This window comes from Xyrauchen texanus, chromosome 20 (genome assembly GCF_025860055.1).
Source record: "Xyrauchen texanus isolate HMW12.3.18 chromosome 20, RBS_HiC_50CHRs, whole genome shotgun sequence".
Lineage (NCBI taxonomy): Eukaryota > Metazoa > Chordata > Actinopteri > Cypriniformes > Catostomidae > Xyrauchen > Xyrauchen texanus.
The window spans coordinates 25,966,111-25,987,953 of record NC_068295.1 but is presented as its reverse complement, the minus strand read 5'-3'; the positions used below and the strand labels follow the sequence as shown (position 1 = coordinate 25,987,953).

At 43.8% G+C, this 21,843-nt stretch overlaps 1 protein-coding gene across 2 annotated transcripts in view; it reads left to right on the top strand.

The window, feature by feature from the left end:
* Nucleotides 1-21,843, top strand: part of atrnl1a (attractin-like 1a) — a 421,271-nt gene that overhangs the window by 322,336 nt on the left and 77,092 nt on the right. The gene's annotated exons all lie outside the window — the stretch shown is intronic.

The following is a 21,843-nucleotide window of genomic DNA, read 5'->3' as shown; positions in this document are numbered from 1 at the left end:
ACTCAAGTGCCAACATCTGCTGCAATCAGACCAGTTCTGCTCTTAGCCGAGGAGCCATTGAAGAGAAAGCTGCTCTCAAGAGTTAACAAGCATTCAAACAGGACCAGCTCAACACTTATCTCTTTTTCCCTTTACTTTATGGTATGTAGGGAAGGATGGTTTGAAGCATGACAAGGGTCTTTTAAAGTGTGTATGTGTGCCTTTCTACATGACAAGTTTGTAATTGCCTTGCGCCGTGAAGATACCACTCATGTTACATTTGCATGTGCATTCACCAGCCTATTTATACTTGTTAGTAGTTTATGTTAAAGAGTAAAGGCCATTGCACACTGAGTCCGAAATTTTCGTATGCGTTTTTCCGTGTTCATCAGCCTAAAAATTCGTCACGCACAGAAACCTTGCACACTGAGTCTGATGCGTATTTATTAAACCTTTGCGGAAAAAAACGCAAAAATTACAAAATGGATTCGTCAAGCAGTGAGGATGATTTTGTTGCCCTCTCTCTTCTTAAAAAGAGAAAAAGAAAGAGGAAATATTGGGTCCATCCAATCCTGAGATTGCGCCGAGAGGAAGGAGAGTTTCAGCTCCTTATCAAGGAGTTGTGAAATTATCCTGAGCGATTCAAAATTTACCTCAGAATGTCTGTGGAAAAGTTTGATGCTTTGCTAGCGATACTGGAGCCACACATTAAAAAGAAGACTAGAAATTTCCGTGAGCCAATCGATCCTGAACAGAGACTGGCAGTATGTCTAAGGTAGCTATCACACACACACACACACACACACACACACACACACACACACACACACACACACACACACACACACACAGCCGGCGGAAGCGCTGGGCAGACAGATCAGCTGTATACAGGTTATATTTTGTACCCTAATAATTACAATAGTAATCGAATTGGCTGCTCAATCACACCTAAATCGATCCGAAATTTCGATCTGATTGAAAGGGGAGGTTTATTCCTTTTCTATTCCGATCGAGAGAACATACACTTGATCGAGTTGAACACCGAAACTGAAAGGACTGCGCATGTGCAATGATGTGCGGAACGAGCTGTTCTCCCCCCGACCCCCCCCCCCCCCACACACACACACACACACACACATTATTGAAACAACATTAAGTTGTGCTCTATAATAATATATGTATAATTTCAGGTATCTGAGCACTGGGGACTCATTCACGAAGTGTATCAACTTGTCAGACGCCATTCTGGATTTTGCCGGTCACTTGTACGGTGGCTCCGATTTGTCAAAAAACCTCTCAAAATGCTGGCTGTGGATGCGAAAAACGCAGAAAATCGAACACGATCCGAATTTTTTTATTACGGACGAAAGTTTCGGAGGCAGTGTGCAAGCGTGATTGAAATAACGTGAGGTCGATTTTTTTTTTAACGTGTGAAAATTTCGGATACGAATTTCGGACTCAGTGTGCAATGGCCTTAAAGCTGTAACAACCATATGCTCTGTTTACTGGCGTCTTGAATGTAGATTTAAATGTTCTGAATTGACATGGCATATGAAGTCTCTTGTATTTCTGAAAAATGCTTCATGGTGTACTTTACAGAACCCAAAATAGATACCTGTTTAAAATGTAGTCCATATTCAAATTTAGATCTGAATCTTGCTCCTTTTGGCACATGTTTAAAGAATTAAATCAACTCGGCACACCTGCCCACTGTGACTAACAGACAAGGTTGGGGAAACAAAAAACACATGGAAATGTTTTCTTGTGCCTTTGTTTTGAACCTCTAAGCACTAGAACTCTCACAGTGGGTCTGACCTACATGGGATAACAATACTACCACATTTTAGTTCAGCTTGCATCTTGACTTCCAAATATCCCAATGACTTTACAGATATTTCAGGATTCTGTGACTTTAAGTTATTAGGTTCAGAACACTGTTCACAATATCTCATTGTCCATACGATCTCTTGGATAGAAAATTAGATGTGTTCTTTTGCTGTAAGTTGCTCTTCTTCAATGACTGGAAGCAGTCAACGTCACCTTTGATTTTTAGGACCCTTGGTGGCTTCATTTCCAGTTGTCTGTGAAGACATGTCTTGCTTCCTTCTACACATGGCTTACTTTGGTCTGCTCATGCAAAACATTAACTCTAATGTGTGAAAGTTAGCATACCACAGCTACATACTGTAGAGTTTGGAATGTTTACTTGTAGATTGCTTTTCGCCTACTTTCCTGTAGCACTGAGAAGCAATATCTGATGGGCATGCTAATGATAATTTTTCTGTGTTTGTGCCCTGTCTAGCTTTTTCATAATAACTTTGGATACCTTTGGTGAAGTCTGGCCCAAAACAAAATAGTGAAAACAGGCTTTCTCAGCTCGCCCAAGGACGATTGAAGTAAAAGCTTAGCCTTTGGAAAAGGCTGAGCTACAAAAACTTTTCAAACTTTGCTTGTTACAAATATATTGCATTGTGAAATGACTGAACCTGGAGTGTCTTTGTGTCTTTGATGATTACAGCTTAAAGTGAAGATTGCATAGAACTACTTACTAAAGTAGAGAGGTTATAGAAAAGTTATTCCAGAGATCGCTGTCCATCATATCCACAGCTTTACCTTTGCTCATTTCCGAGCAACCTCTGTTCTCTTTATAGACTTTGAATATGAAAAAATTATGGGAATATTTGTGTGTGTATATTATATATATATATAAATATCTGTATGTGTGTGTGTTTGTGTGTGAATGTGTTTTTTTTTTTTTTTTCAGCTTCAGGCACTTTTAGCACTTCTAGAGAGTAAAGTTCTGTTAAAAAGAATGTCAGATAAGAATACAAATTTTTTTTCTTATGTGTTTACTTACAATGCCCAACAGTAAATGTGCATGCACCACAGGTCATTTTAGTCATGTTTTTTTTCTTTTTTTCTTAAGTTGTGAAAATTGTCACCGAAGTTCTTTTCAACCACATCTCCAAATTCGTAATGGGGTTAAAGGTGCAGTATGTAATATTCAGAATCCCTTGTTATTAATGACACCTGTGGCTGTTAAGTGAACTGCAGCCAGCTGCCTGTTGCTCGTGATTGCTCGCACACTCTCCATAGGGACGCAAGCATCGACCAAAACAAAGAGACTGAATGTGATTCACCAGCATTGTGCTGACAGATGAGGCAGTATAATTAAAATTACACAGTTATGATTGTTTTATTAGAAAATTTGAGACTGCATATTATATTTGACTCTCAAGTGCTGGAACAGGGCAAAAACAAAGTGTGGATATAGGTCTGACTATGCGAGACTGAAGTAATCACTTTTCTTTGCATGATACATTGACTGCATTTATACGATGTCGGCATTAGTTATAGCCAGTTTTATCAATAGCCGTTAGCTAAATCTGGTGGATGATGACAGTAGCTCAAAATAGACTGTACTTTATAAATATGTTGACACAGTTCAGTATTAATGTGATTCCATCACAACTGTCATTTTGATATATCGATGTGCTATTGTTTTATAATAATTACATTACACATTGGTCTTTTTGCATTACCTTGAATGTTGTCTAGCATTCATTTAATATATTATTGTAGTTTACCTTGCTGAATAATTACAGATTAACATTAACCTGACTTGTAGTGTAAAGAGAATATCTTAAAATTATTTCAAAGTTACGAAGCACGGTAGCTTGCAATTCATCAGCGTTTATGTGTCTTGTTTTCATTGGTTGATTACTTTGTTATCAGTCTTGTCTTTTATTTGGTTTAAGTTCATTTATATTTAATTTAATTTATAATCATCACCGGCACCGCGAGTGTAAACAAAGACATGGTAGGCTAAGCGGGCGGCCTGCGGGCTAAGCTAAAGCTAAACCCACATTGCGCAGTGCAACAGAGCATCTTTCTCACTAATGTACGATCTCTGGCAAATACGATCGATGAACTATGGCTTTGGATTACTCAGCGAATGTTTTTGGACTGCAACGTTATGGTTTTCATGGAAACTTGGCTCAATAGCACCATTCCAACCAGCACGATTGAGCTAGAGGGAACGGCTGTGGACTCCGGTAAAAGCAAAGGTGGGGGTGTTTGCATCTATGTACCGATGCTGTTCTTACCAAATCCCACTGTTCTGCTGATATTGAGTACCCCTTTATCAATGCAGACCCTGCACCGTGAATTTACATCAACCATAATCACTGCAGAATATGTACCCCTGGATGCTAATGCTAAACTAGTCATGAAGGAACTCTCTTATGTTGTTCTATAGTTCCTGTTGTAAGTCATGTGATTCCTGTTTCCCTCATGTGATCTTTTCATATGTTTCCCCTGTTCATGTGTCTTGTTTTCATTGGTTGATTACTTTGTTATCAGTCTTGTCTTTTCATTGGTTTAATTGAATTTAGTCTTGTTATCTTGTTTATAATTTAGTCTTGTGATTGGTTGTCTTGTTTACTTGTTAACCTTGTCCTTGTGTTTAAGCACTCATGTTTGCCGTTGTCTTTTGTCAGGTATTGTGAGTTTAACTATGTCGTGTCCAGTTCATGTTTTATGCCAAGTCATGTCCAGTTCATGTTTTATGCCAAGTCATGTCATGTTAAGTTAGTTTAGTCTAGTCTAGCAGTTCATGTTTATATTTAGTTAATGTTTGTAGTCAGGGTTTTGGGATTCCACATTTGAAAAATAAATGCACTTGGGCACATCACTCCTATGGGTTCATCACTTCTACATCATCGTTATAGTCATTGCCAATAGCAGCAACATCATTGCAATAGTATCAGTGTTGTGGATTAGTTATCACAGCGGTGTATTTATTTTCCTTTTTTTGAGACTTGAGCACTGTAACGGCTTGCAACTCAAGCCAAATGCACAACACGGAGCATCCCATTCAGAAGTGATCATATATAGGCCCTTTTCCCTTCAAAGACTTTACCATCCATTATGAGAGCTTTATAGGTCTAAAAGCCGTGGGGCTCAAAAATTATGGTAATTCGGAACTTATTTTTTAAGTTATTTTTATTGGAAATTCATAAGCAATCTTACAGCTTGACTATCATGAAAGTTCCTTTTGCAGGGTGATTTATTTCATTTGGAATGCAGGACATGATTAGGTGTAACAACTACATGTCTCTTTGTCCCTGACTGAAGTTACAATCCCGAAATCCCTTCACAAACTCACTCGCTGGAGAGCCCTAACATTATAAAAAAGGCTTGCATACAGTTATGCGCACCTCAAGCTCCATTGTGCATTTGCTGACTTCATTTATTCATAGATTAAAGTTATAATATTATATGAATGTTGTTGTTATAGCTGATTAGGCTCATATATAGGCTAGGCCTATATATATATATAAGACGCATTTGAAAATAGGTCATTAGAAGCGCTTCAGTATACCGGGGATCATGCATGGGGCAATCTCTCTACAAGTTCAGCTGTTCAAGCTCCATCGTGCATTCACTTCATTGCAGATGAAGGTGTAATATTATATTTATGCTGTTGATGGCTTGTTTATCTCGTACAGTAAATTTATATGATGCGTTTGAAAATAGGCGATTGAAAAGGGATCAGTGCTTTCATCTCTCAACATGCATCTTAGATGAAAAAAATCCTTGCAATGCTAAGGGTGGATCATTTGAATAAACAAGGTTTTATTCAACAAGGTTTTTTCATTTTCTAAAACATTGTCAGTGCATTGGTAATATCTTGCAGTGTTGTTTATTTCTCATCACATTTTCGTCAACCATGTTTGAATTAAAATTATCCTCACAATCCCGTCCTTGTTAACGTAATCATATAACACTCAAACATTTTTGAGTCATTTCGTTATAGAGATAAACACTGCATTCTGGATATATATTTATTGTAGCTGGAAGCAAAAAATTAAAAGCATCTGACAAAAGCTTCCAACAAAGATAATACTGAACCATTTAATTGTCCAGCGGTTTAGTGATATTTAGTTGTGTTGAATATTGGAGTTTTACAATATTATTAGAATCTGACATCTGGAATATAATCCTTACTTCTGATGGATAAAATTGACTGTATAGTCCAAAAAAAAAGACAGAAATGTTAACCCAGTACAAAAGAATTTGTATATATGTTATTTGGGGTATTTTGTGATATTTTGCAAAGGGTTTAATTTTTATTTCATGTGCACTTTTTAAAGTATGATGCACAATAAACACGTAATTAGTGCACACTCCCTCCCCCACCCTTCAACAACTTTCACCAGTGGTGATTGGCCCTTAACCATTGCGGTGGTAAAATTTCACCACCGTAACAGCCCTAGTGCAGATGGCATTCCAAAGTTACAGGTTAGTTAAACGGCTGTAACTGTGCAACATTTATTATGCAATTTCTCTGTATGTAGCCATGAATAGGTCTTTCCTTCAATCTGTCAAACCACAAAAAGTTACTGAAAATACATTGTGTAGGCTCTATGAAAGATACTTATGCACAATTTATCATCCAGTTATACTAGAGCAAATCATCTTTGTATAACGATTTGGGTCATATTTAATGGAAAACTATGCGACTTGCACTCCGTGGCACTTCAGAATGTTGACGCTGATCATTGGTGGTGTGTGGGTACCTTTTGTGGAAAATAAATAATTGTTTTAAATTCCAGAATGTGCTATGTTGTCCACCAGATGCATGCGGTGTGACCATCTTTAATTTACCCTGCCCTCACTGTTTACCAAAGTTGTGTTGAGAAATATGTCTGAAGAGACAAAGATAATTTAGCAATGATCAGCCCTGTTTATATCTGAAAAAAATAATCGAGATACATATATATATATATATATATATATATATATATATATATATATATATATATATATATATATATATATATAAAATGATGATCATCAGGAAAATTTTCAGATTATCAATGTGTGAAAAGGCATCGATACCAGGCCTAATAATGCCATTCTGTTATTTCAAGATAATTAGATTTGGACTGTAATTTTCTCTAAATTAAATGTGGATTGTGGAAATGCTGATGGAAGATAATAAATTCAACTGGGCATCCTTCTTCTAAAAGTGTGATCACAGCACCCAAATTAATCATCATTCCTCCAAAAGTTTGAAGGATTTATCCCAGTGATAATACTGTACCATAAAGCCTCTCTCTTTCACCATCTCATTGTGTCTGAAGGGCACAAGGCTGCACTATCCCATCCTGTCTCTCTCTTTTTTGTATCCTTTAAAATCTAGAAGCAAAGCTCCATTGGGATGCTGGCGGACTCTGCCTCATGGCCCTTACTCGAAATTGGTATTGATCAGAGATTGATTGGGTGAACTCCTCGTTAAGGGGATGTTGAGATGAAGCTGTAAATCTGCTGAATCATATTTCAGAGGCCGACTCTCATTGATGCATCCCGCCAGAGGGCTCTTTAATTGGTTGAGGCCTTTACCCTCTTTCCTCTCTTGCATTGTTGGCCCGAGCTGGATTAGTTGGTATAAAACAGCCTCAGATAAAAGCTTAGATTAAGATATCTGACGTCACAACAGATATATTTTAAGAAATGGAAGAAAAACTTGGCTTTATAACTAATTGTTTCTTAACATACTGCAGTTGAAATAAAAGATGATCCAAGAGGTAAAGTGCAAGGAATATGTTTGCCTTCACCTTTAGAAAAAATTATTCAGAAAATGTAATTATAATTCCTTGCATCAGAGCTTACATCAAAGAGTACACTAAGGAAAGTAATCTTGTTTCGGAGCTTTTGACTTACTGCAAAATGCCCTCTGAGTGATGCATTGTGAGGGACAGTAGATGAAGGGGAAAAAGACGCACTGTTGCCGTGGCAAGAAGCAGACTTGTCTGCATGTGTGTATTCTCTGTTAGCCATGACTTACTCAACCTAAGTCAGGAGGCAATTGCTTGACAAACACTAATGAAATGATGATGTGCTGTTTGTGAACTGTGCTTGAGGTAGAGAGGAAGTTGAAATAAGCTGTTCTGACCACCCTGTAGTATAATAAACCATTATGGCCAGCTTGTGAGCAGCCATCTAATCAGTAAGAGCAGTCACAAGATGAAAACATCAATGTACCAAGGTTTTGCATGCATCATCAAAATGTCATTGTCATGCCGTTATCACCTCAGTTTGGATGATTCCATCACAGGCTCAGCAAGCTTCGGGTTTATTGCGCATGTTTAATATAAGTTTAGTTACATTATACAATAATATTGATATTACAGATCCCCTAAACCAACTCCATTCCTAAAACTAACCACTAATATAACAAGAATAAAACCAACCAATGATCTAAAAGATAAAAGAAGCAGATACAAGTACAGTCACAATAACCTACCAAACACATGCTGCATTTTAATGTCTTCTGAAAATGTATGATTGCTCTGCGTGAGGAACAGAGTAAAAAAGATCGCTGACAATATTCCTCTACTTTAAAATGCATCCAAACTTTAGATTTTCACATTAAATACAAGAGTCAATGGCATTTGAGTGATGAGTTGAATATATGGCAACAAAGGGACATTTCAGGAACAAAGGGACATTTCAGTAGTGAAGGCCCCAAAGTGACATTTAGTCATTAAAGTGTGTAGAATTAGCATGAAAACGTCATGGGTTACTGTTGTTACCGCCGTTCCCTGATGGAGGGAATGAGACGTTGTGTCGAATGTAGTGACACAAGGGGTCTTTCTTGAGAGCCTCACATACCTCTGAACTTGAGAAAAGGCCATTGAGAAATTGGCAGACAGAATTAGCATGTCCCGCCCCTGGACATACGGATATAAAGGGAACCGGGCGTGCATCTGTCAGTCAGGTTTTTGCACACAGTTTACAGTGGTAGGTCTAGTGTCGTGGCAAGGTGGACACAACGTCATGTTCCCTCCATCAGGGAACAGAGGTTAAAACCATGTATGTAACCATGACGTTCCCCTTCTGTCACTCACTCGAAGTTGTGTCGAATGTAGTGACACAAGGTGTCCCATTTAAAAGTGCCATGCACTAGACCAGTTACGTGAACTGCTGACACAGGTGCAAGCAAGCTACTGCGTACTAGAAGCAACTGTATCGGCCGCATGTAACCCTCCCCAGAAAAGGTGTCATATACAGACCTTAGGTTCCCAGAATCCCTAAGGGGGAACAGGCAATATGAATATCATGCGAGCAAGCTGGCCAGCCGCTGCCTTTTCTCTTTTTGTTTCTCATCATAGAGCATAAAGCGGCTGTGGCTTAACGCTATCTTAATGCTATGAAATGTGTCGGGGCAGGCGATCTTTCCCATTCCTATTCTTTCAGAGGGAAACAACCCTGCGGAGATCACATCCTGCCCAGAATGGGGGAGGTGACATGTGGCTAATATGCCACATGGGTTGTCAAGCCACACTTGGGAGTGGCGCAGTGGTAGTCCTACCTTATAAGGGAGGAGCTCTACAAACACAATGACTGGGGCAGAGGGACCAAGGGAGAAGCGCTTCCGCCAACAGGGGGACCGTACCGGGGAAAATATATCACAGGGAGTTGCCTGAAGAGGGAATTAGGCCTGTGGAGCCCTACCCCAGTACAGAGCACTTGCAGATCTTAGTGGGTCTGGTCGCATTCCTCCATTGAATTCGCAGGCCAGAAGGCTAGGGAGGAAGAACATCCAGGAAGCGAGAGCTTAGTGGCCAACCTGGGAGAGAGAGCGCACTGGATCACTTTGGTGAAGGACGCTAGGTGCAAGCGGAACACCTGGTCAGCTGTTCCATATTACAGAGTTCTACCGGCTCAGACCTGACAAAACACGGGACGAGACCAACTCAACCCTGAGATTGTAGAATCTCGCAAAGGTATTGGGTGTTGCCCAGCCCGCTGCTCTGCAGATGTCTGCTAGGGAGGTGCCGTTGGCCAGTGCCCATGAGGATTCCACACTTCTTCCCCCGCAAGGGTCTGGTAGGCCAGGGAGATGGTGTCAGCAATCCAGTAAGCTAACCTCTGTTTGGCGATGGCGTTCCCTTTCCGCCGTCTGCCGAAGCAGACAAAGAGCTGCTCAGAACATCTAAAGCTCTGTGTATGGTCCAAATAGATACTCAAACCACGTACCGGACACAGCAACAAAAAGGCTGGGTCTGCCTCCTCCCAGGACAGCGCTTGCAGGTTCACGACCTGATCCCTGAAGGGGGTTTTAGGAACCTTGGGCATGTAGCCCGGTCACAGTCTTAGGATGACGTGAGTATCTGCCGGACTGAACTCCAGGCAAGTACTGCTGACAGAGAACGTTTGCAGGTCCCCAACCCTCTTGATGGAAGCGCTATCAGGAGTGCCGTTTTCAAGGAGAGGGCCTTGAGCTCAACTGGTCTCTGAAAGCCTGAGAGGACCACTGAGAGATCCCAAGAGGGGAACAGGCTTGGCCAGTGAGGATTCAGCCTCCGGGCACCTCTAAGGAACCTGTTAATCAAGTCATGCTTACCCAAGGACTTGCCGTCCACTGCGTCGTGGTGGGCCGCAAAAGCGGCTACATACACCTTCAACGTGGAGGGGACCAGCCTCCCCTCCAACCTCTCTTGAAGAAATGAAAGCTCTGACCGGACTGCACATCTCTGCGGGTCTTCAGACTGGGAAGAACACCAATTTGTAAACAAGCGCCACTGTAGGGCATAAATTTGCCTGGTAGAATGAGCTCTGGCTTGGTTGATCATGTCTATGACTGCAGGTGGTATGTCACCCAGATATTCCGCGTCCCATCCACGGGCCAGATGTGGAGGTTCCAGAGGTCTGGGTGTGGATGCCAGAGGGTGCCCTGTCCCTGGGAAAGAAGGTCCTACCTCAGGGGAATTTGCCAGAGAGGTACTGTCACGAGGAGCGTGAGATCTGAGAACCAAGTCCGAGTGGGCCAGTAAGGAGTCACCAAAGTGACTTGATCCACGTCCTCCCTGATCTTGCACAGCACCAGTGCAAGAAGGCTCACTGGGGGAAATGTGTACTTGCGCAGCCCCCGGGGCCAACTGTGTGCCAGCGCATCTGTCCCAAGATGGGCCTCTGTCAGGGAGTACCAGAGCGGGTAGTGGTAATTGTCTTGGGAGGCAAAGAGATCTACCTGTGCCATGCCGAACTGACCCCAAATCAGCTGGACCACCTGAGGGTGGAGCCTCCACTCTCTGCTGGCTGAGACCTGTCACGACATGTCCGCTGTCATGTTGAGGATGCTCTGGTTATGAGTGGCGTGACTCTGACTCCAAAGTAAGAGATGGCGGGCAAGTTGTGACATGTGAGAGCGCATGCCACCTAGGTGATTTATGTACGCTACTGTCACGGTGCTGTCTGAATGGATCAAGACATATTTGCCCCGGATCAGCGGGAGAAATCACCGCAGGGCAAGGAATACAGCCAGCAACTCTAGGCAGTTGATGTGCCAACACAGCCGGGGGATCCAGGAGCCAGCGGCTGCGTGCCCATTGAGCACGGCGCCCAAATCCCATTGAGAGGCATCTGTGGTGACCACGACATGTCTGGACACTTGCTGTAGGGGGACTCCAGTCTGCAGAAAACAGGTTTGTCTAAGGGTTGAAAGTCTGATGGCAGGAAGGTGTGATTAACACATGGTATGATCCGTGGCACCATGCCCATCTCAGGACTTGAGTCTGAAGCCAGTGCTGAAGCGGTCTCATATGCATCAACCCGAGCCGCGCGAATGCGGCCAAGGATGCCATATGCCAACTCCATGCCCAGAAAAGAGATGCTCTGAACCGGGGCGAGCTTGCTCTTTTCCCAGTTGACCTGAAGTCCTAGACGGCTGAGGTGCCTGAGACGGCTGGAGGAATGGGCTCATCTCGGCTGGAGGAATGGGCTCTATCCCGTCCTTGAGTAGCAGAGTTGTAATTGAATCGTGTAGCCGAGACGGATGATCCTGGCCAGCCAACGCGATGGGTTGGATAGCGAAAACCATGCATCCAAGCTCCATGCGAGGGGCACTAGAGGGACTATATTTTTTTACGTACCGGGTGGGGCTTCGCAGCGGGGGGGAGCAGGTAATATCGCGTCAGGAGGCAAAAGCGTGTCCCAAGGCTTGGGTGCTACGAAAAGACTCAAAGCATTTACCTTGCTCCGCGCACCCAACAAGGGGCGGGTTAGAGACTGAGTAAGAGTTCCTGGAGAGGTCTTTAGAACTCATTAGTGCCGGCCTGCCAGGGCTTTGCAGTCGTGGGTCTGGAGGCAAGGGGACTGCGTCCAGGGAACCAGGACTGTAGGATTGTGATGCCGGGGTGCCGTGAGAATGGCACGCACCGGCTGGATGACCCAGGTAGTGAGGAAATAGCTCTGTTATTGACAATGTGGGTAAAGAAAATAAGGAAAATTAAGATTTTCCTCCCTGCCCTCCACCGGGGGACAGAGTGGTCCTGATACCAGCTCCGGAGCAAACATCTGACTGCCCGGGTCTTAGGAGCTTTCCGGGTCCTAGAGGGGGTCCTGGAGACGGGGGCTGGGAGCTGGGCCCGGGTTGAGGCGGAGCTGCCTGTTATTTGGACGCAGGGGGATGCCCTCAGCAGGCAGACTGGGCATGTGCTGCGCTGGGGCGGCGCCGTGGCATGATCTGTTAGATCCATCTGCCTCTTTACTGCCAAAAACTGTTGGGCAGTCGTCGACGGTGTCGCCAAAGAGGCCAAGCTGGGAGACGGGGGCGTTGAAAAAGCAAGCAAGCGTGCCAGGGGGCGGGTTGTTTGTGGGGATTTACCCAGCGAAACCGAGCCCGCTACCATCCCCAAATCACTTCCATCACCAACCGGGTCATCCTCAATCCCGTGGGAAGAAGGAGTGATGCGGGGGTCGGCTGAAGTGGCATTCACTTTGAGAAATGAAAACCGCAACTTGCAGTGAGTACATGAAGTAAAGGCACACGAGGCAGCGTCTAAGACCATCAGTCTTAGAGAGGTATTGACCGCATCCAGGAACTACACAGGGGTGGAAGGGCATCTTTAAAAAGACCTATCCTGAAAAGGACGATCAACGCCTGCTGTGTATTGCTCTTTTGTGAGTGAAAACAAACTATTTTAGAAGTAAACACTATTTTAGACAGAAACGCTGTTGAGGCGCCCAGTGGCATGGGCTGCACAGCGTGCAGAGAAGGAGAAAGCCACTGCTAACACGCCGTAGATCCAACAGCAGTGCTCTGCCAACAGAGGTGAGTGGAACAGTAGTGAACTTCAGCTTTCTGCTGCACAACTGCTCGGCTTCGAAGAAAAAATCTGAATGACAGACGCAAGCCCGCTTCCCTTTATTCCCGGATGTCTGGGGGCAGGACATGCAAATTCTGTCATTCGACACAAGGTCGGGTGAGTGACAGAAGGGGAACATTGCTTGATGACTTGCTCACCAGAGTAAATCATTAGCATCCCTCTTCTGATATGTCAACACAATTTTTAAATCCTCATCTAACATACCCAGTACTATGATAAGGATGAATAGTAATAAAAGATAGAAAGGTAAATCAAGGGGGTATAAATTAATGAAATTTTGTTTGTATTCCATGAGCACATTCTTTATAATACGCATATTATTAGCATTTTCTAGCATTGTAGTTTCACTTTGGCCATATTCATACTCACCTAAACTGCCTTTCCGTGTATTGTTTTCCCCCAATAAGCTGACAACTACCAAATTACACAAGGAAGGACGTAAGAAACCTATGTTTACATGAGACTTAATAATTGGGTTATTCTCTGCTTTGACATCTAAAGTTAAACAGGCATGCTAACACGCACACATCGGATAAGCTGGTAAGAATGCTGGTAAAGGTGTTTGCAAGCAACACATTATCTGGTTAATGGGCAAAAGTGTACATGTATAATTTTTTGCTTATACTGTTTATGACCTTACCCCAATAGAAGAACACCTTTTAAGGCATTTACATGAGCACACAGGGTCAGCCTGTAATTGGTGAAAGAATGTTTTGTTTTAGATATATTTAAATAAAGTAATATTTGCGAGCAGAAACATCATTATAATCCAAAATTTGTAATCAAATAACCATTGACAGAGGCACTGTGTTGTCTTTTTTATACTTGTGTTGATTTGAAACAGTGTGCTCTCACTGAACCATGACGTGTGGGTCTGAAGGAAACTACCAGAATTTTACAGGAGTGAATTTGGTCATAGAATGCAGTTCTCACTCCACTAAATTAATTAAATCTGTTTTCAGAATTAGATTTAGCACTCAAAAGTGGATTGGCAACTGTATTTAGCTTCAGTGTGTTCGTGGATTTGGTGTGTGTAGTCCCCTGAAATGTGTGGTGACAGACTGAACTCTACAGTTGTTTGTAGCAGTGCTATTTTGCTCTCTTCTGTAAGTTCTGTAAGACTTATGCCACTGGCTAGTGCGGTGGACATAAGTCTGAAGGGCACAGACTGGACACAGTCCGTGAAGTATTTCCTGCTCCGGCATTATAAACGACGGAGAGCAGAAGGCATTGAGAGTGACCGGATATACAGTTGAGAAAGGAACCTTAGGCAGGTAATCAGGATGAGGGTGCAATATTTCTTTAGCCATTCCTGGGGCAAAATCTAAGCAGGATGGCAAGACTGACAGAGACTGCAGATCCCCAATTCTTTTTAGAGAAGTAATTGCCATAAGAAAAACCATCTTGAGAGTCAGAAGTTTATCAGACACTGATTCTAGAGGTTCAAATGGGGTCTCAATTGCTAAGTCCCATGAAGGGATCCTGGTCTTAGCAAGAGGTCTCAAACTCATGGCTCCACGAAAAAAGCGAGTGAGCAGGGGATGTTTCCCCAAAGGCATCCCGTCAATCAAAGTGTAGCAAGCCGATAGAGTGGCCAAATAAACCCTGACAGTGGCGGGGCATGTGCCTGCTGATAATTTTCCCTGCAGAAAGTCCAGAACTGACGCAATCTGGAAGCTTACTGGATCTGTGTTATGTGCACTGCACCATCTTTCAAAGACACCCATTTATTGGCATAACTTCTTCTAGTAGAGGGAGCCCTAGGACTTAGAATGGTCTCGATAACTTCAGGTGAAAGCCCAGTGTCCCTCAGTGGTACCCTTCAGGGGCCAAACATGAAGGTTCTACAGCTCAGGCCAAGGATTAAATATTGTCCCCTGTGCCTGAGACAGAACGTCCCTCCTGTCCGGAATCGCCCAAGGCAAGCTGTCTAGGAGAGACATTATCTCCAAGAAACATACCTTGTTTGGGCAACGTGGCACTATCAGTAAGAGACAGGACCCTTGCTGGCGAACTCTGGCCAAGACTCCCGGGAGCAGAGAAACCGGAGGAAGCGCATACAGGTGCATTCTGGACCATGTATGTGCCATCGCGTCCAGACCCAGGGGGGCTGGGTGATTCAGAGAGAAATAGAGGGGACATTGCACTGCCTGTTGGGAGGCAAAGAGGTCCACTTCTGCGCCGTAAAATCTCAACCAAATTTGTTTCACTACCTCGGGGTGGAGTTTCCACTCTTCCGTCTGTATTTTCTGTCTGGACATTAAATCTGCTCCCACATTCAGGCATTCATGGATATAAACTGCCCTGATTGACAGGAGCTTGACATGGGCCCAAAGGAGAATCTGCCATGCCAGTCTGTTCAGCTGGCATGAACGTAGACCTCCTTGATGGTTTATGTAAGAGACTATGTAAGGGTTATGCGCACAACGCGTAACCCTTATCAGCCTTATGAGACTGGCCCTTGGATGAAATCCCCTGGCTTTGAGCCACAACTGAAATGTTCCATGCGCAGAAGGCCCAAAGGGATCACTGAGGACGCAGATGCCATGAGACCTAGTATTCGTTGATTCTGTTGAACGGTGCAAACTTGGCCTAGCCTGACTTTGCTCAGGGTGTTCTGAATGGTCTCTATTCGAGCGGGAGACAATTGTGCCCGCATCATAATCGAATTCCATACAACCCCCCAGATAGGTATTTTTTTTGCGTGGGAGAGAGAACGCTCTTTTTGACGTTGAGTCTCAGACCCAAAGAGACCAGATGAGCTAAGATGATATCCCTGTGCTGAAATACCAGTTCTTGTGACTGCTAGTATCAGCCAGTCATCTATATAATTCAGAATGTGGATGCCCCGGAGTCGCAAAGGAGCCAGTGCTGCATCCATGCACTTCATGAATGTGCGGGGTGATAGGGCTAGGCCGAATGGAAGAACCCGATATTGGAAAGCATCGCCCATGAAAGACAACCTCAGGAACTTCCTGTGTTGTGGCAGAATTTCTATATGAAAGTATGCATCCATGAGATCGATCGTGATGAACCAATCGTGATGTTGGATTTTAGACATGACCGTCTTGATGGTTAGCATCTTGAACTTGAATGCCCTGACTGATCGATTCAAGCCTTGAAGGTCTAAAATCGGACGCAGACATCCACCCTTCTTGGGAAGCAGGCAGTATCTCCTGTAATAACCTGACTCTTTCTCTGGAAGGAGAACATGTCTATGGCCCCTTTGACAAAGAGATTTTGCAGTTCTTTCCACAGGAGACATGCTTGTTCCAGTTTCACATAGAAAGAATACCCCCGTGCCTCAGCACCCACGATAGTCGAATATGTCGACGTCGAGGGCACGAAGACATGGGAAGTATAATGTTCCCTCCATGATTTAGAGAGCTCGTCATGGAGGTCATCAAAGAAAGGAAGGGACTGATGAGGCGTTCCCTTCCCTTTGCCACCAGGCAGAAATCTGTCCTCCAGTTTGGAGCGCTTGGGAGTCTCTTGTTTGCGTGGCCAATCTAATTGAAGCCAGGTCACCGCCCAAGTAATCACCTCGAGTAATTCCTCCGCCACTTTATTATCATGCGAGGAATGCTCAGAGGTGGGTAGCTCGAAGTCTGCAGACTCAAGAGATTCAAGGTCCCCCTCATGAACCGAAGAGGCACTAGAGCGTGCTTCAGGATCATAAGAAGGACTGGCTGAATCTGGGGAGAGAGCAAGTGATAGGGACGGACCTGTCTCTCGCTCCTCAGCCAGATCCATATGAGAGCCCCAAGATGGAACAGTGGGCGCTGACTCTCGGAAGTTAGCAAGACGAGTACGAAGCATTTTGACTGAGAACAGATTGCTCGCACCCGCCCCAATGCAAGAGCAGCATGCTCTTCCCCCAAACACACAAAACAAAACTGGTGTGTGTCCCTCTCAACCATAGAGCGTAAACATGGGAACACAAACCGCTTGCCTTGTTTATCAGTCATTCTTCTTTCTTTTTTTTGAAAAGAGAACGGTTTCTGCACACTTCCTAACAAATTCTAACTCCTAACAGAGGAAAGTAGAAAGTTCTGACAGGTCAAGAAGCACAACACACACGGAGTTTTGATCTGAACACAAAAGATCTGACGATGCACCTGTGGCTTATCTAATTATAGCCCCTGTACCGGCATCCTGATGATCTCACCGGCGGAGGCTATAAATTCTAGTCAATTTAATTGATGTGTTGTACACATATTCACAGCTGGTCACTCTTAAAGACGTTCTCAAAGCGCTAAACCAGCAGTACTTTTTCTTTTAGTATAATTTACCTATAAACATGTTGTCATATATGCGCAGCATAAGGGGTATTCCCAGACAATGAGATGAAATGTTGTAAATATTTTATATTTAAGTTATATGTACATACTTTTTTATAATAAATTAACTTTGGAAGTTAATGAGCCATTTTCCAAAATTCCTGTCATTCCAATTCCAATTTAGCATCCTGTGGAGAGTGGCCAATTTGATTAAAATACCAACTCATGAATCGAAAGGGAGCTAGTTCAGACATTATAATTTTTTGCCCAACTCTGATACACACACATACACATACACATACACATACACATACACACACACACTCACACTGAGCTGTGAACAGTAGCTGATAAGAGCGTCAGAGAGCACTGTTGATGAGGGCTAATGTGATGTGATGTGATATAAGTGATGACCACTAAATTGTCTCACTCCTGCTCCTTTCGCTCACTGTGTGAAATGTCAACGGAGGGTGATTTACACTCTCTGTCAACACATTGCTTGGCACCCCTCCATTCTGCTCACTCACTCTCTAGGAAGAGTGTGTCAATGCTCTTAGTTTCTCCATTACTACTTGACCATATTCATCTATATTCCCCTCTCTCTCAAATCAGTCACTCCCCCAACCCTTCCTACTCAATGAGTTTCACTTATTTTCTCTGCCTCGTTTTCTCTGTAGACTGTAGACTTGGTCATGTTCCAGGACTGAAAGGATTTGGTCCATTTATAAAGTAGTTCTATGAGTACAGAGATGGATCAGACCATCACTTACATTCTGCTCAGCTCAGCAGAGTTACATAACCTCCTCAATAGGACTGCTGTGTTTGTATGGGCTTATAAAATGGAATTAGATTCCTTTTCTGTTCTATTACAATTGATCTACTGTATGTACAGTGTTCATGCACAAAAAATAAGTTTTTATGAGCTTAAAGGTGTAACTTGAAGACCCATTTTCACTCATAGAAAATTAATCAGATAGCTAAAGAATATTTAAGACCAGGCCAAAAAATAGGAATTTAAATAGAAGTTATTTTGCTGTTTGATTGTCCATCCAAACCAACCATTAAAGTAATTAACAAATCACTTTGCTAGACAGTCATGCCATTCACCCCAGACATTTTAGGCTCTGGAGATTGGTTTTGCTATATCTTCCTCTCTGTGATACATCACAATCAACACCAAGGAGTCAAAGTTAAATGTTTCTTAAGCTTGAAGATCATTTTAGATATTTACAAGTCACTATTGTCCTAATTATCACTCAGCTGCTCAGTCTGAAATAGATTGCATGCCTAGGTTTTTAGTCTTTTGGTTTGGTCTGCAACTTGTCACTGCTTTCAGAAATGTTTTTATTAACAGACTGTCATAATAAGATGGCATACTGACATAATCTGTGCACCACAAAAATATCAATCTGGGTATATTACAATTTTTGGGGGGATTTTTTTCAATTAAGCCCAATTTTCCTTTATCTTATTTTAAAGGATTGTGTACAGTATATCCTCTGTTATCTTTGGATATCTTTGGATAGCAGCTGTGGCTTTTCATGAGATTTAGTTGTATTGTTCATGCAAAATTCTAAGTGTTATATTATTGGGATTTAATGTTTATCCTCGTCACCTGTAACATATAACATATTCGACCATCGTGGGTACTGAGGCACAGGGGTATTCCATGATTCCGCTGGTAGAAGAGACACTCGTGGGTTATCTCTCGCCTGGCTCGGCATCATCACTAAAGAGACCTACTCTACCCACAAAGTTGTGCAGGACCACCTCTACGCTCGTGGGGAAAGCTTATCAGGCAGCAGGTCAGGCTGGTGCTGCCCTACACACTATGGCAGTGTTACAGGCATACCGGGCTGACCTGTTGAAGGACCTGTGTGCGGGCAGTACGGTCGATGAAGAGGCTTTTTCGGAGCTTCGTCGAGCCACGGATCTGTCTCTCCGGGTGACCAAACAGACGGTTCGTGCCATTGGCCGGTCGATGACTGCTTTGTTCAGCATGGAGAGACACTTTTGGTTGAACCTTTCGGGCATCAGAGATAAGAACAAAGTATTCCTTCTCAATGCCCCTGTTTCACCTTCTGGCTTTTTTGGTGACTCGATGAACACAGTCATCACCAGGTTTCAGGAGGTGAAGAGTCATGAGGAAGTCTTTGGGCAATTCCATCATTGCAGCAGTCAGGGGGAGGGGCTGCTGGCCACCCAGCCCCGCCCCGGTCCTTTTAGAAGGGAGGCTCAGAAACAAAGCATGGCGTGAAACCGGAACAAGCATGTTTACTGTGGAAAGAACTGCTAAATCTCTTGGTCAAATGGTCTGCACTTATATTGCACCTTTTTAAGCCTTAATGGTATTCAAAGCACTTTACACTGTGACTCATTCACCCATTCACACACATTCATACACCAATGGTGGCAGAGCTGCTATGTAAGATGCTAGCCTGCCATATGGAGCAACTTGGGGTTCAGTGTCTTGCCCAAGGACACTTCAGCATGTGGAGTCGTGTGGGCCGGGATTCGAACCCTGTTATCAGTGGCTGACCCACTCTACCAACTGAGCCATAGCCGGGCCATAGAACATGTTCCCCTTCCAGAGAGAGAGTCAGGTTACTACAGCAGATACTTGGTTCCCAAGAAGGATGGGGGATTGCTTCCGATTTTAGACCTTCAAGGCTTGAATCGCTTAGTCAAGGCTCTCAAGTTCGAGATGCTAACCGTCAAGACGGTCGTGTCTCAAATTGGTTGGTCACGATGGATCTCATGGATGCATACTTTCATATAGAAACTCTGCCACAACACAGGAAGTTCCTGAGGTTGGCTTTCGGGGGTGAAACTTTCCAATATCGGTTCTTCCATTTGGCCTAGCCTTATCACCCCGCACATTCACGAAGAGCATGGATGCAGCACTGGCTCCTTTACGACTCTGGGTCATTCCTATTCTGAATTATGTAGATGACTGGCTGATACTTGCACAGTCACAATAACTGGCATTACAGCACAGGAATATCATCTTAGCTCATCTGGTTTCTCTGGGTTTGAGACTCAACAACAAGAAAAGCGTTCTCTCTCCCACTCAGAGAACTACGTATATGGAATCGTATGGGATTTGATCATGATGCAGACACAATTGTTTCCCGCTTGAATCAAGACAATTTAGAATAACCTTAAGCAAAGTCAGGCTAGGCCAAGTTTGCACTGTTCATCAGTACCAAAGAATACTAGGTCTCATGGCATCTGCATCCTCTGTGATTCCTTTGGGCCTTTTGCACATGAGACCATTTCAGTTCTGGCTCAAAACCAGGGGATTTCATCCAAGGGGCTACGTACCCTTTCTATGTGGTTCAGACCCCGGTTCCTCAACTTGGGTCACACTCTAGGTGCGTCTTGCCGTCGCAAGTTGCTAACAGCAGGCGCCTCCCTGACGGGCTGGGGAGTGGTCTTAAATGGTTGTCCAGCTCAAGGGGAATGGGAGGGTCATCAGCTTGATAGGCACATCAACTGTCTCGAGTTGATGGCTGTATTTCTGGCCCTGAAATACTTCCTCCAGTGCCTGTGAGGCTGCCATGTCCTGGTGCGGGTGGACAACATAGCGGTAGTCTCTTACATAAACCATCAATGAGGTTTACATTCACGCCAGCTAAACAGAGTGGCACGGCAGGTTCTCCTTTGGGCCCAGGGCAAGCTCCTGTCAATCAGAGAAATGTATATTCCTGGATGCCTGAATGTGGGAATAGTGTCCAGACAGAACATACTGATGTGGGAGTGGAACAAATCTGGTTGAGATTTTATAGAGCAAAAGTGGACCTCTTCACCTCCCATCAGACAGCGCAATGTCCCCTCTACTTCTCTCTGAGTCACCCAGCCCCCCTGGGTCTGGACGCGATGGTGCATACATGGCCCAGAATGCGCCTGTATGCGTTTCCTCTGGTTTCTCTGCTCCCGGGAGTCCTTGCCAGAGTTCGCCAGCAAGGGTCCTGCCTCTTACTGATAGTACCTCGTTGGCCGAACAGGGTATGGTTCTCGGAGATAATGTTTCTCCTTAACGGCTCACCTTGGGCGATTCCGGACAGGAGGGACCTTCTTTCTCAGGCGCAGGGGATGATACTTCATCCTTGGCCTGAGCTGTGGAACCTTCATGTTTGTCCCCTGAAGGGTACCAACTGAGGGACACTGGGCTTTAACCTGAAGTCATTTTGAGCGCTAGGGATCCTTCTACTAGAACAAGTTATGCCAATAAAAGGGGTGTCTTTGAAAGATGGTGCACTGCACATAATGCAGATCAAGTTAACTGCCAGATTGCTTCAGTTCGTGACTTTTTGCAGGAAAAATTATCAGCAGGCACATGCCCCACCACTATCAGGGTTTATGTGGCTGCCCTATCGGCTTGCCTTGCCTTGATTGACGGTATG